This window comes from Macaca thibetana, chromosome 12 (genome assembly GCF_024542745.1).
Source record: "Macaca thibetana thibetana isolate TM-01 chromosome 12, ASM2454274v1, whole genome shotgun sequence".
Lineage (NCBI taxonomy): Eukaryota > Metazoa > Chordata > Mammalia > Primates > Cercopithecidae > Macaca > Macaca thibetana.
In genome coordinates, this window is record NC_065589.1 from 96,685,129 (window position 1) to 96,699,423 (window position 14,295).

Genomic DNA, 14,295 nt, shown 5'->3' on the forward strand with positions numbered 1-14,295 from the left:
GACTTGGAATATTTTCCTGGCAAAATAAGTCTAAAAAACTAAGAACTTTGTGTTCTAGGACTTTTAGAATAATTCCACAGCAAGATCTGCTGTTACAATGAATTTGTGAAAACTAGAGCAACTTACACATATTTTGCTATTTTGAAATATCAAGAAACAGATATGCATTTCATATGTATAAAAGCATAGATTGCTCTATGCGTTAATCATGACCATTTGTGTGCATTTTTTATTTTTATTACCTAGGCTCAGAGCAATCTTTGCAAAACAGACTCATAACAAACATGTAAAAGTGGAATAAAAAGCACATTCCCCATAAAGTGCTTGCACAGCACAGAAATGTAAAATTTTGGCATCCAGTCAGTTTTGTGTGGTATAAAAAACTTCTTATATTTAAATCCTCTGTATTTTACCAGTCTTTTTATGTAAAACTTAAAGTAGAATTGACTGTTTATCCTGGGTGATTAGGCCACGTGACGCCTTCCAGGTTGGGGAGCTCTCACTTCACTCTGTTTTCTATCAGCACTCCTCGACTACTGGCATGTGGGGCCAATTTGTTCCTTCTGCAGAGAAAGAAGAAGGGGTTTGGATTTAATTTTAAGCCTTGACATAAGGTTTAATTTGCTAAAATGGGGAGGTATGCCATTGTAAATCTTGGAGGAGACACTAAGGTTGTGAGAGTTGTCAGCCCAATCTGTTTTAAGCACTGTTCGAGGTGTTTGTGAAATAAATTGTATTTCTTTCCAGACTCCACTCACCTAATTGAATGGATGCTTGGTTGCAAATACAATTCTATTCCTTATTTTGATCAACTATTTTTTTTGAGAGAAGTATGATAAATTATAGAAAGTTTTCATATGAAATATGGGTTTATAGTAGACATGAAGATTAGATAATGTGCTATGAGTATGAAATTCATGCCAGGACAATAGTCATCTTATGTTTTAATATCTCAATACAAATAGAGGAGAAAGAAATACAATTAGCTGCAATGGGATAACTCACTAAAGAAATATAGGAGATTCTTAACCAATAAGATTGTTTAGCATTGAGTGACGTTCACGTGGGAAGCTGGACAATCTTTGTTTTTTATGTATATAATTTTTAATTAAGATAGACTCACACTAACCTATAAGGTTTTGTTTGTTTGTTTGTTTGTTTGTTTTGAGAATAAGTCTTGCTCTGTAGCCCAGGCTGGAGTGCAGTGGTGGGATCTCAGCTTACCACAACCTCCACCTCCCAGGTTCAAGAGATTCTCCTACCTCAGCCTCCCGAGTAGCTGGGATTACAGGTGCGTGCCACAGCACCCAGCTAATTGTTTGTATTTTTAATAGAGACGGGGTTTCACCATGTTGGCCAGGCTGGTCTTGAACTCCTGACCTCAGGTAATCTGCACACCTCCGCTTCCCAAAGTGTTAGGATTACAGGCATCAGCCACCATACCCAGCCGACCTGTAAGTTTTACTTGGGAAGATTATTGATAAGAAATGAAGGAATGGGGCTAATTTTACCCTTGGTGCTGCACTGCATTCTCCATCCCAGAGACATTTGTAAGTGTGAGGGACTTCTGGATCTTATGATGACTGAAGGGGATGCTGCATCACATACTGAATGGGAACCATGGATAGAAAGTTCTGCAATGCACAGGACATATCTGTACTGTGTTGTACCATTTCTGACATTCCTAATATGCCAATAACTCAGTCAGAAAAAATACATAAATATCTCTTTACTTACTCCTAGAATGGTATACATGTGTGTGCCTATGTGTGTGATATGTGTTGTACATGTGTTTAATATTAGAGAAGCAACATAGTCTGGCATTGAAGATCACTGATTTTGGAGCTATCCTAAGCTTGTAATCCAGCTTAGACATTTGTTATTTTCTGTGATTTTGAAAAAGATGCATAAGGTCTCTGTGCTTCAGTTGCCCATCTGTAAACTTGGGAGAGTAATAGTACTCTATTCTTGCATTTTCTTGAGCCTTAAATAATTTAAGATAAATCAGATACATATTAGTTGGGGTTCACCTGAGAAACAGAACCAATGACTACATAGAGAGATATATAGAGAAGATGTATTATAACAATTGTTTCACATGATTATGGAAACTGAGAGATACCAAAGTCTGCTGTCTGCAAACTAGAGAACTGGGAAAGCCAGTGGTGTAGTTCAGTGTAAGTTTAAAGGCCAGAGGACCAGGGGAGTTGATGGTGTGGCTCTCAAATTTGAAGGCCTGGGAACTGTGATGGGTTTCTGATTGGTATAAATCCCAGAGTCTGAAGGTCTGAAGACTGGGAGCTATAACATAAGAGAGCAGGAGAAGATGGATGTCTCAGCTCAGTAAGAGAGAGCAAATTACCCTTCCTCAGACTCTTTGCTTTATTTAAGCTGTTAACACATGGCGTGATACTCAACCACATTGATGGGGGCAATCTTTACTCAGTCGACCAATTCGAATGTTCATCTCATCTGGAAACACGCTCACAGACACATCCAGAAATAATGTTTTACCAATTATCTGTGTCTCCCCTGCCCAGTCATGCTGATACATAAAATTAACCATCCAAAGGTGGTTCTAAAGAACACTGCAGCAAAACAAAGCAAAATGAAATATAATAATACGTAATAACAAATCTGTATTTTTGATGTATGGTTTAAATGTTAGTAAATATTATTAACTAATGTTTCTTGTGTGACTTTAGACCAACTTTCTATAAGAAACTATTTCTATAATATAATTATATTACAATTCTATAACATAATTTTTCTTGTAAATGAGCACTGATATAGGAAAAAGTATTTTTAAGACTATCAATAGAGTCTTATGTATGCTACTAAATTCCTGAGAATCCTTTCAATGCAAGCATTGAATGTATAAAACTTTCCTGTTCTCAAATATGTGCTAGATATCATGAGGGTACTGGTGAAGCATGTGGCGTCAGATCAATCTTTGAGGAGCCTGGGTTTTAATCAGGAAGAAGGCAAGACTGACACATGTACAGTTGTTCATCAGACAAATACCTGTAACATCTCCACTGCTCCGCAGGATAAGATGTTGCAGTAAATAAAACAGGCTACACAAGTCATGATGCCAGTGTTCTAAGGGTTTGGAAGAGTGAAGAATAAAATGAAATGTTTGATAGCAGATAGGATAAAGCTGATAGAGAGAGATGGGCTGAGAGTTTTCCAATTTTAAATAAGATGTTCAGAATTTTACATTTGAAGAAAGACCTGATGGAGGCAAGGAAGCCAACAGCAAGTGAAAGATTCCAAGAAGAATAGAAAATAGCACCCAGGAGCCCAAGAGCTAGAACTAGGCAGGTAAATTCAAGGAAAAGCAAGGAGCCAATATAGCTAGAGGTGAGTGAGTGGAGGGAAGCTTGGGTGGGAGATGAGTCAGACATAAAAGACCTGGATCACACAGGCTATTTGGACATTTAAGGACTTTGGCTTTTACTGAGTGAATTAGGAAGCCACTGGAGGGTGCTGGAAAGAGGAGTGATCTGATGATGTGATCTGACTTCACAGTTGTATAAGGATAACATGGCCTGTTGTGTTGAGCACAACCTTCCTGCCCCACCACCCCTCACCAACCACCCCAGGACTTTAGGAAACACAGAGATCAATGTGGAGATGAAGATGATGGTAGCTGTGGCCATAGAGAGGCATGATGAAATTCTGGATATATTATTATGCACGAGCCAACAGGATTTGCTGCTGAATTTATTGTTGAATGTAAAAATGAAGTCAAAGATGACCACAATCTTGTTAGGCCTGAGCAACTGGGAAGAGGATTTATAATCAACTGAGATGGGAAAATCTCAAGGAGCAGTTTTTCAGAGGGATAGCATTAAGAATTTGAACCTGGGCATGCTAAGTTTTTTTTTTCTTCTTGAGATGGAGTCTCGCTCTGTCGCCCAGGCTGGAGTGCAGTGGCCGGAGCTCAGCTCACTGTAAGCTCCGCCTCCCGGGTTTACACCATTCTCCTGCCTCAACCTCCCGAGTAGCTGGGACTACAGGCGCCCACCACCTCGCCTAGCTAGTTTTTTGTGGTTTTTTTTTTTAGTAGAAATGGGGTTTCACTGTGTTAGCCAGGATGGTCTCGATCTCCTGACCTCGTGATCCGCCCGTCTTGGCCTCCCAAAGTGCTGGGATTACAGGCTTGAGCCACCGCGCCCGGCAAAGGTTGATTCTGTTAGCCTCCCCGTCGGGGAATCGAACCCGGGTCTCCCGCGTGACAGGCGGGGATACTCACCACTATACTAACGAGGACAAGCCATGCTAAGTTTTAACTGCATATTCGGCATCAAAGTGAACATGTCAAGTAGAGAAGTGCATGTATTCCAGTAGACTGGAATTTAAATCAAAACTAGTTTCCATGGCTGTGTGGTTTTTTTCTAGTGACGTTAATCCACATGGGTGCAACATGTTTTGTTTATCTATTGGTACTTAACAAACTATTTCAATACCTAATGCCTTAAAACTACAGTAATAATTTATTTTGTTCATGAACCCGACATTTTGAGCAGGGCTCATAAACTATTATTCATCTCTGCTTCAAAAAACATCACATATATCTATATATACACACATCTATATATACACACGTACATACCCACACACATCAATCAATCAATCAATCAATCAATCATTGAGAGAGAGAGAGAAAGAGAGAGATACAGTGTTGCCACTACTTATGTTATTTCATGGGACATACCTTCTTGTAGAAGAAAAAGAAAGAGGCTGTGAGAGTAATCAGAGGAGAAAAAGACCGCTTGAAGAATCTTGTAACAGGAAAGAACGTAGCACGTTGGAGGAACTAAAGGGGGACCAAGGGCTGAAAGCAGGAGGCACTGGAAATCGTGTTTCTAAAAGAAGCCAAAGCAATTTGTAAGGTAAAGATTCTTCAGGGTCTTATAGAGTAAATTAACTATTTAGTTTATATCTTTAGAGAAAGGGGAAGAAATTGAAGTGTTTTAATTAATGGGTTAATAGGATAATACGTGTACCCAGTTAATATTTGTGAAAAAATAATGTAATAAAGAAAAAATAAAAACATAAGAATAGCAATGTTAATTGAAAATAGAAAACTTCATCAATAAAATGCTATTTCTATGTGAGTATTAGTTATACCCTACTTAATTATATCTTATAGATGGACATGTACCAACAGTGTGTAAAGTTGAAATTTGCTATTTCTCTAGAATTTTGAATATGTCACTCTCTGTGTAACACTGGGGCACCAAGGTGTCCAGCATCAATAAAAATAGTCATTCGTGTCAGTTCTTGAAAATTTTGCTGAAAAAGAATGCCTGGACAGACAAATGTGTGGATAACATATAGGCATGGCATACTTTTGGAATTTGTAAGCATTTTTCTTTACATATTAGGACAAAGTTGTTGGGACCAAAACAAAACAAATTCATTAACCACTATCACTAAAAATAAAATAAAATAAAATAAACAAACACAAAAAATCCCATATGAAGATGGAGTACACATTTTAGTGCATATTGGGTTGAGAATAGTTGGCCTTGGGTATACATAAAAATAGGATTTAACATTTATTGAGTGCTTACTCTGTGCCAGGTAGAGATCTACAACTTCTCACGGATTTGATTATGTAATTCTCCCAGCAACCCTAGGAGGTAGGAACTATTACATTCTCTTTTCTTTGCATATGAAAAAACTGAGACCCAGAAATGTTTACTTTGTTTCCCCAGTCACGCAGTTAATAGTAAATCCTGCATTCAGGAGTTGAACCAGGATAGGCTAACTGTCCAGTGCCACTTGTAATCACACATGAGCCATCTAACACTCATTCACACAATGTAGATTTACTGCCCATCTACCTTTTTCCGGCCCTAGCAGGGGAACTACAGCTTTCTAGAGGACAAAAATACCTTTTCTCAAGAATCTTACCATGATTCTTCATCTTGATTCCTGTAGACATCAGTAATTTACCTTTAACTGTTTTACTATATGCTATGAATTATGGTAACACTGTGATTTTAATTTAAGTAGCAGATTTTAGTGTCTTAAAAGATATTTACAAATATATTCTGCTTGATAATGCAATTGACTGAGAAAGGTTGTAGTGCTTTGTCTCAGCTGTTAGACTGCTTAAATACATATCCTTTACTTTTCCAGACTCTAGAGAAACATCAAATTAATTTAAAGTGTGTTTCATTTTGTTCAGTTGCTCTGAAACTCTCTCCTTGCTGTTAGTAATAATAATCATTCTTTCTTAGCTCTCTGATCAGATAGTAAATTTCACCAGTTGATCAAACTGGCCCAATGGGATAAAACAGAAATCTTAGTTACATTTATATTACTTAAAGTCCTACTATAAAGCAGGGCTTCTTTTCACTCTTTTACTTTATGCTGTGTGTGAAATTATGTCTTGCATGCACCATTGTTATAGAATGCATCAGAAAAAATGAGAAGCCACAGCCCTGGTGACCGTATCTTGCATGCTGATATTGTTATCGTAGGCTTTCAATGTATTTCCAATATTTTAAACATTGAAAACATTTCAGTGCAAAGAAGAATTGCATGTAATACAATTTCATGTTATAGAAGTATGTTCTATGAAATCTTCAACATTAAATGTAAAATATAATAAACTCTTAAGAAAAATGTGAGAAACAGGAAGGGAACTGACATGGATTTAATATTAGGCTGATAGTGAGCTAAATCTTTCCCCTAGTATTATAAAGAACTAAAATTCATTTTTACATAGACATAATATGTAAAAATCAAGTTGCTGGTTATCATATCCAGAATTCACGGAGATAGACATGGATTTAGAATAAACGTTCTGCCTTTATTGCAACAATGATGCTCCTGATACTCCTGTTGTATTGCTTTGTTGGAGATAGTCTTTGGGTGTTTCTTTCCAAGAGATGTGATACATCCTGTTGACCATTCCTCTTTCTCCCAAGCATTTCCACATGGAATCAATGTCTGGTTTGGTTTATAGCTGCTGACCATGCCTATGAACTTTCAGTGTGCCTCCTATTTGTATAGTATTGCATCTGGATTCCAGTAAAAAAGACTCCATACTTGAAAATCCTTAATGTTTGAAATAGTCACAGATTAGAGATCTTGGAAATCATCACAAATCTCTGAGAACCATTACAACCTTCTTCCTATCGTTACAACCAATCTTCCTATCAGCTCAGTTATGGAAAATTGAACCATACATTATATATGTTATATATATATAAAATATATATGTTATATATATAATATATATATGTTCCATATATATTTTTTATATATGGTCCTATTATATATTGATCCTAATTGTGTGTGTGTGTCTGTGTGTGTATGGTCCAATTTTCAATATATACACCAACCTGATTTCTCTTCTAGCCATTGGTGAAATCAGGAGAGACTAGAGATGAATTGGTAACACTCATTGTATCCTAAACAAAAGCAGTAAATTTCACCAAACGTCATAGCTAGGATGATTCTTGGAATCGTTAATATGGATCCAGCTCAGATTGTTACTTGGCCTGAAGTAGTTAATAGTATGCCAATGCTACAGGTCACTGGTTGACCTTTGCTGGCTGTCTAAGAAGAACTATGGTACCAGGCATGGTGGCTGATGCTTGTAATCCTGGCACTTTGGGAGGCTAAGGCAGGAGGAACACATGAGGCCAGGAGTTCAAGACCAGCCTGAGCAACATAGTGAGGCCCCGTCTAGACAAAAAAGTTAGCCAGGCCCAGGCATGGCTGTCTTTGCCTATAGTCCCAAGCACTCAAGAGGTTGAGGTAAGAAGATTGATTGAGCGCAGGAGATCAAGGCTACAGTAAGCTATACTTGCACCACTGTATTCCAGGATGGGTGACAGAGCGAGACCCAGTCTCTAAAAACAAAGCAAAATGAAACTTATGGCACAATATTTGGTGTATTGACACTGTATTACTGATTCAAAAACCAAGTAACGGGAGATATACTCAATGTGAAAAATGCTTATATTTACTCAATTTCATATGTAGCAGCTTTTAAAGGAGTGCATTTTTTTTTAACCTGTTAGACCGTGTTGAGACTCACAAATCCTCTTTAATTCACAGATTAGAGATCTTGGAAATCATCACAAATCTCTGAGAACCATTACAACCTTCTATCTTTATCTAGAAACAAAATTTGTCCGATGAAATAATTTCGAATAATAAAATATTGAGTTTTCTGAAAAAGTCACAGGTATGCAAGCAGACGCTGAAAAAAAAAAATGAATCGCTTTGATCATGCTCCCAAACATTCAAACAAATTACATTAGGTTGAACTCATAGCTAATTTTGGTGCTCCTAAATGCTCTTTCACATTCTGAAATAAGTTTCTAGTGGAAATAGTATATATGTTACAGTTCAGAGTAGTAAGTGGTTTCACAAAGAAATTTTTTTAATTGGTATAGTAGTTTTTAGTATTAAAAATGTGATTTTTAAATTTCAGTCATTTGAAACTGGGTGGAAATGTTCTAAAAGAATTTAAATTTATTTTTATTTTGAAATTTTGTCAGGGTTATGTGTGCATTATAGCAAAGAAAATAGTACAAAAAGTCTTCTAATGAAAAGCAGAGTCACCCAATTCATTTTTTTCTGCTCCTAGTCCCAATCTCCAAGAAAATTTTTCTCTAATCATTTCTGTTTTCATTCTTCTGCAGGTTATCGTTTTAACTCTAGGTATGTTTATATCTGTTTTTCTTAATTTTCCAACTGGAGGCAACGTCTGTTCACTTCCTTAAACACTTATGATTTATGGCCGCGCACGGTGGCTCACGCCTGTAGTCCCAGCACTTTGGAAGGCCGGGGTGGGTGGTTCACGAGGTTAGGAGTTCGAGACCAGCCTGGCCAACATGGTGAAATCCCATCTCTACTAAAAATACAAAAATTAGCTGGGCAAGGTGGCAGTCACCTGTAGTCCCAGCTGCTCGGGAGGGTGAGGCAGGAGACTCGCTTGAGCCCGACAGGCAGAGGTTGCAGTGAGCCCAGATCACACCACTGCACTCCAGCCTGGGTGACAGAGCAAGACTTCGTCTCAAAAGAAAGAAAGAAAGAAAAAAAATGTGTGTGTGTGTGTGTGTGTGTGTGTGTGTGTATGATTTATTTCATTCTATCTCATCTTCTCTTCTGCTCCCTCCTTTCAATATTTGACAGTTTTATCATTACTTTCAGTTTTTCCATACATTATGTTTATAACTTTGAATAGGGTACATACTCTTCTATGTATAAACCATCAGCTCTAGTCAGTATTTCATACTACCCTTCCCTCCACCTTTCATCTGCCTCATTCTTCCTTTATTGTTTTGATTTATTTTAACTTATCAAACTGGTTCTCTTTTCATCTTTTGTTCATAGATTGATTTTTGAAGTTGGAAACCAATTTGCAGTGTTTGCATTGCTGTGACCCTGTAAACATTGTTCACTGCCATAGCAAATGGGATTAAATTTTCTTTCCTGAAAGTCTGGTGTCATGATGTCTGGGACACTTAAAGAAAAACATTTCCAGGATTGAGGACAATTGGATTCTCATTTCTTATATTTCATCCAAGTGCTACGAAGCATTTTGTTTGATCTTTTATTTGGAGCATCTTATTTTGTGCATCTTTTTATTTTCTTGAAAACTTTAATGCTACTCTTTCTGTGAATTCATCAAAATCTCAAGACTTCCAACCTCTCATACATGCTGTCTTATGTCCTATTTCAATCCTCTCTAACACCCTCTTTCTACCTGAAGACCTCCCCCTTTCGTCCTGTGTGCTTCAATTTTGACCAGCTCATTTTTAAACCTAATGTACAGCCATCAGCCCACACTTGGCCTGGGCTATATCCACCCTTCTTTAGATCCAATATTTGCCTTTTTTTGTTTCACAGGTATTATTTTTTTGAAACACACATTCAAAGAACCTTCTAGAAAATAATATACAGAAGGTACATTTTAAAAGATCATGTCTGTTTGAAAATGTCCTTATTTGGGCTGCACATTTGAGTGATATCTTGGCATGACATGAAGTTTGAAATAAAAATTATGTGGTTTTGTTTGTTTGTTTTTCTGCAGTGCTTTATTCTACAATCTGGTATTTCTGGGGAGAATGCCTATACTAGTCTCAGTTTTATTTGTATGCTAGCTGTTTCACTTCTTTAGAAGCTTACAGTATCTTTATCCTTGATGTTCTGAAATTTTCACAAGAATAGTTTAGAAATATATATATTTCATTAGGTATCGAGCACTTGTTGAATCTTTAGACCTAGACTCCTATCTTAGGTCCATGAAGTTCTCCCCTGTTATTCTTCTGATAATTAGATAATTTCCTTCTAACTTTGCTTTCAATTTTATTTTTTAAGAAATATTTTTAGTAGAATGTTACTGTTTCATCATGACTAATATTTTGTCTCTCACACTTTTTGTCTTTCTGTTCTACATGTTGGGACAAACTTCTTCCTCCTCCTGCTTCCCCTCTTTTTTCTCTTTATATCATATTTACATCTCTATTTATCCAAGCATACTAATTTCACTGTCTGATTTTTTTCTCTTTTTATCATATTTACATCTCTAATTATCCAAGCATACTAATTTCACTCTCTGATTTTTTTTCTTTCTTTTATATAACATCATGTTTTTGTTATATTGTCATAATATCACCTCCGATTTCTGTTTATACAAGAGAGGTTTTTGTGGTTTATACCTTTTTATTCGCTTACAGAAGTACCTGCTCTCTTTCCTTCTTCTGCGATCTGTTTGTTTTGGCATTTCTTTTTCATGCTGTTGCTTTTTTTCACACATCTGATGATCCTAATTTGCCTGTCCATAGTTAAGGATGCAGAGTTGGTCAGCAGATGTGGGCTTCTTTGGCAAATTTGCAAACAGTTCTATTCATGCTCCTCCCTTGAATAGGCAGTCAGCCTTGTGCATATGAGAAGGGCAGGACAACTGTCATACTTTATTACAGGATTAGCAACAACGTGCTGGGTGTGTGGCTACATGTCAAATGTCAGAATGGACAGAATTGTATTTAGAAGTCCAATATCCACACTTGTCTTCTGACTGTTTCCTCCCCAGATAGTTCATGTAAGTTCTTTAGTAAATAATTCCTGTTGTTTTGTCCCCACAGAGACAAATGCTGGACTGCCTAGGCTTTGCACAGGGGCAGACTGTGCTGCCTGACAGAACCATCACCAATACTGATCCTTAAGTCAGCATTGTGACTACTTCTCCCTCTCTTGCTCCATGAACACTTCTCCTCTGAGCCCAATCCACTTTAGTGTCTGAGGAGAAGACTTGTTTTCATCTCCCAGAGCAGCCTCTTTGTAGCAAATTCTGCAGTGCTCATTGATTTACACACTTGTGTCCACTTTCCATCTCCTAAAACCTCATCGAAGTATCTATTATGATGTTGACAACTACCCAGTCATCTTACATTCTCTGTGCCTATTAAATACATGTGTCGTATTTTTCATCTAGGTCTCAGGAGGAAAAGGAAATGAACCCATTTTCTCAGCATGCCATCTAGAATTGAAAGCCAAGAAGAGATATGCAAATGCTCGGGTTTCTAATAGCTCAGCATCTGGAAACAGCTAAATATTAATGACACACATTTAAGATTAACAACAGCAGAGCATTTACCTCTTTCTCCTTAGAGAATTATAACAAGTTATTTTAATGCTCTTACAAACAAAATGACGAATTTTAAGAGAGAGCTAACAAACAGAAATTCCCTTTTAAGGAATTTTTTTTTCATTTCAAGACTAATGCATGTCCGTAACCACCACTGAATGAATGTGTTATATGAAGCATGAGTCATGTTTCAGGATTAGAATCTCAGAATCATAAAAATGGGCTGTTTCTCTCTCTCTCTCTCTCTCTGTCTCTGTGTGTGTGTGTGTGTGCGCGCGTGTGTGTGTGTGTGTGTGTGTCTCTTTTCTTTTGGAAACTGGTGATACTGTCTATGTTACATTGCATAGGCCGATCCAGGATTATGAGATTTATGAAAAAGGGTGTTTTATTGTTTTACAGAAAGCTTTTTATCTGATCCATCAAAACATGGCTTGTTGCTTATCAGTTCTGTAATCCTGGGATATTTTTCCTCCAGAATTTATAATAGGATAACTCTTATTCCTAAAGGGATATGAAAAGTGCAGCTTGGTGTGGTGCTTCTGTGCCACTGAATAGTATTTGGAATTCCATTTTTACATTGCAGTGAAAAGGGCCATTAACTATTGCACACTCATTTGGTACATAGGTATTAATTTAATTGTTTCTTTATAGAAAGCATAGTTGAATTACAATTAAAAAGCTACTGATTTGACTTGTTCTTGGTAGTTGCCTATAACCGATATTTTATTATTATCATAAATGAATTATGAATGGTATAATGCTGAATGATATAATTATGAATGATTATCATTTTATAATTAAGCTATGATGTCATTCTTATTTTAGTAATTATAATATGGTAAATAAGTTACTGCTGAATGTCATGGTCAATAATAAAAGCTACATGTTTTTCTTTCAAAGAACACACATATATCCCAACTTTTTGGTAATTCTCTAATTTTAACTAGTTAAATGTTTAGGGAAAGTCATCAGGCTCTCTGTTCCTTGAGAAGGCTCAGAATTGCAATACCACAAAGTAATGTACAAAATGACTTTTAAATAAAGGCAATTAAAATGTCAAAGGAAATATATTCCTTATATTTATACAGGTTTATTTTCTTTGGATATCATACTTGTAAACTATCTGCATTATTGAGGAAATCAGCAATTTGAGGCTTTCCTTTGCAGAAGTACAGTGGGGATGCAAACCCAAAACTTGTACATTCATAAGACATACTGTAATATAAGCTAGAGAGAAAATCTGTGACTCCAAATTGGGTGTATATGTTTAGTTATTATAGATATGTGGCCATTATACTCCTTTACAGCAATAACTTAAGATTTCACCAGCTTTTCCAATTGCGTTTCACTTAGAATTTATGTCAAAGGTCAAAGGCCATGATTTGTAGCTATTAATCTTTCTTCTCTGGGAAAACAATTCAACTGTGTTTAGCTGGCAGGGGGAGCTTTGAGCTGTTGACTGTACAATACTGAAATTTAGAAAGCTCTAGTTTATGTAACCAGTCTCTCTTATTTAAATTCCAATGACAGATCTTTTCATTTTGTTTACCACCAAATAACAATGCAAACATGTCATGATGCAGCCCTAGACACGCTGTGTGGTCATTGGAAGTGACATTGGCTAAATAGATTTTTTGGTCTAAGTCTCTTAAAACTTATTAAAAGCATTTTATTGTTATGTGCAGCTATTAGAGAACGAAAATAAGCTTTTTATTTACATAAGGATGAGAGCAAGTCACTCTGTCTTCTTGATTATTGGTTGTTTGGTTAATCAGAAAAGCTGTGTTATTACAGTATTTTTGTAGACAGCAGTTTAGGAGGAAAAACTGCAAATGGTGTGATGGTGAAATGTTTTACTGGAAATCGGAATTCCAATTTTAAAATTAGAGAGACATTTTATGTGTCATATTAGAATAATTAGGTTTCTCCTGCAGATTAGAGTATAAACTTTTAGCAAAAGTACACTCATGTTATATTTTGGTAACACAAATGTTATTACAAAAGCACTGAAGGGTTTTGGACTTTTCTGGATAATTATGAGTAAATGATCATTTTATAATGAAATCATCCTCAGCTTGTGACTCTCAACTGATTTTTCCATCTGGTGTTTGTCATGTAAAGATGCCCAGTCAGCAGTATTAAGCAGCTTGAAAATACCCACCAAACTTCTGTATTTACAGAGGCTCTTCCTTCGATATGGTGTTTCCAGATTTCTCTCTCTCTCTCTCTTTTTTATGCATGTTTTTTTTTTTTTCCTGAGGAGGGCATAAAAGCATTAGGTTTTTTATTCCTAATTCTCCTAAAAAAAAGCTAAACGAATACAGTCATTTTCTTACCACTTCTTACTTATTTACACGGAAAATATGAAGATCAAATTAAACAGATTTGTTACTTGGGTAATGTTGAGATCTGTAAAAAACAGAAGAGATTAAACCATAAGACTTTTCTTTATTTTTATTTTATTTTATTTTTTGAGATGAAGTCTTGCCCTGTTGCCCAGGCTAGAGTGCAGTGGTGTGATCTCGGCTCACTGCAATCTCTGCCTCCTGGGTTCAAGCAATTCTCCTGCCTCAGCTGCCTGAGCTGGGATTCAGGCGCCCGCCATCACACCCAGCTAATTTTTGTATTTTTATTAGAGATGGGGTTTCATCATGTTGGCCAGGCTGGTC

The 14,295-nt window shown here is 36.6% G+C and overlaps 1 non-coding gene across 1 annotated transcript; it reads right to left on the reverse strand.

Moving 5' to 3' along the window:
* Nucleotides 1-4,203: 4,203 nt before the first annotated feature.
* On the reverse strand, nucleotides 4,204-4,275 carry TRNAD-GUC (transfer RNA aspartic acid (anticodon GUC)). The gene has a single exon. It is a non-coding gene; the product is annotated as a tRNA-Asp (tRNA).
* Nucleotides 4,276-14,295: the final 10,020 nt, after the last annotated feature.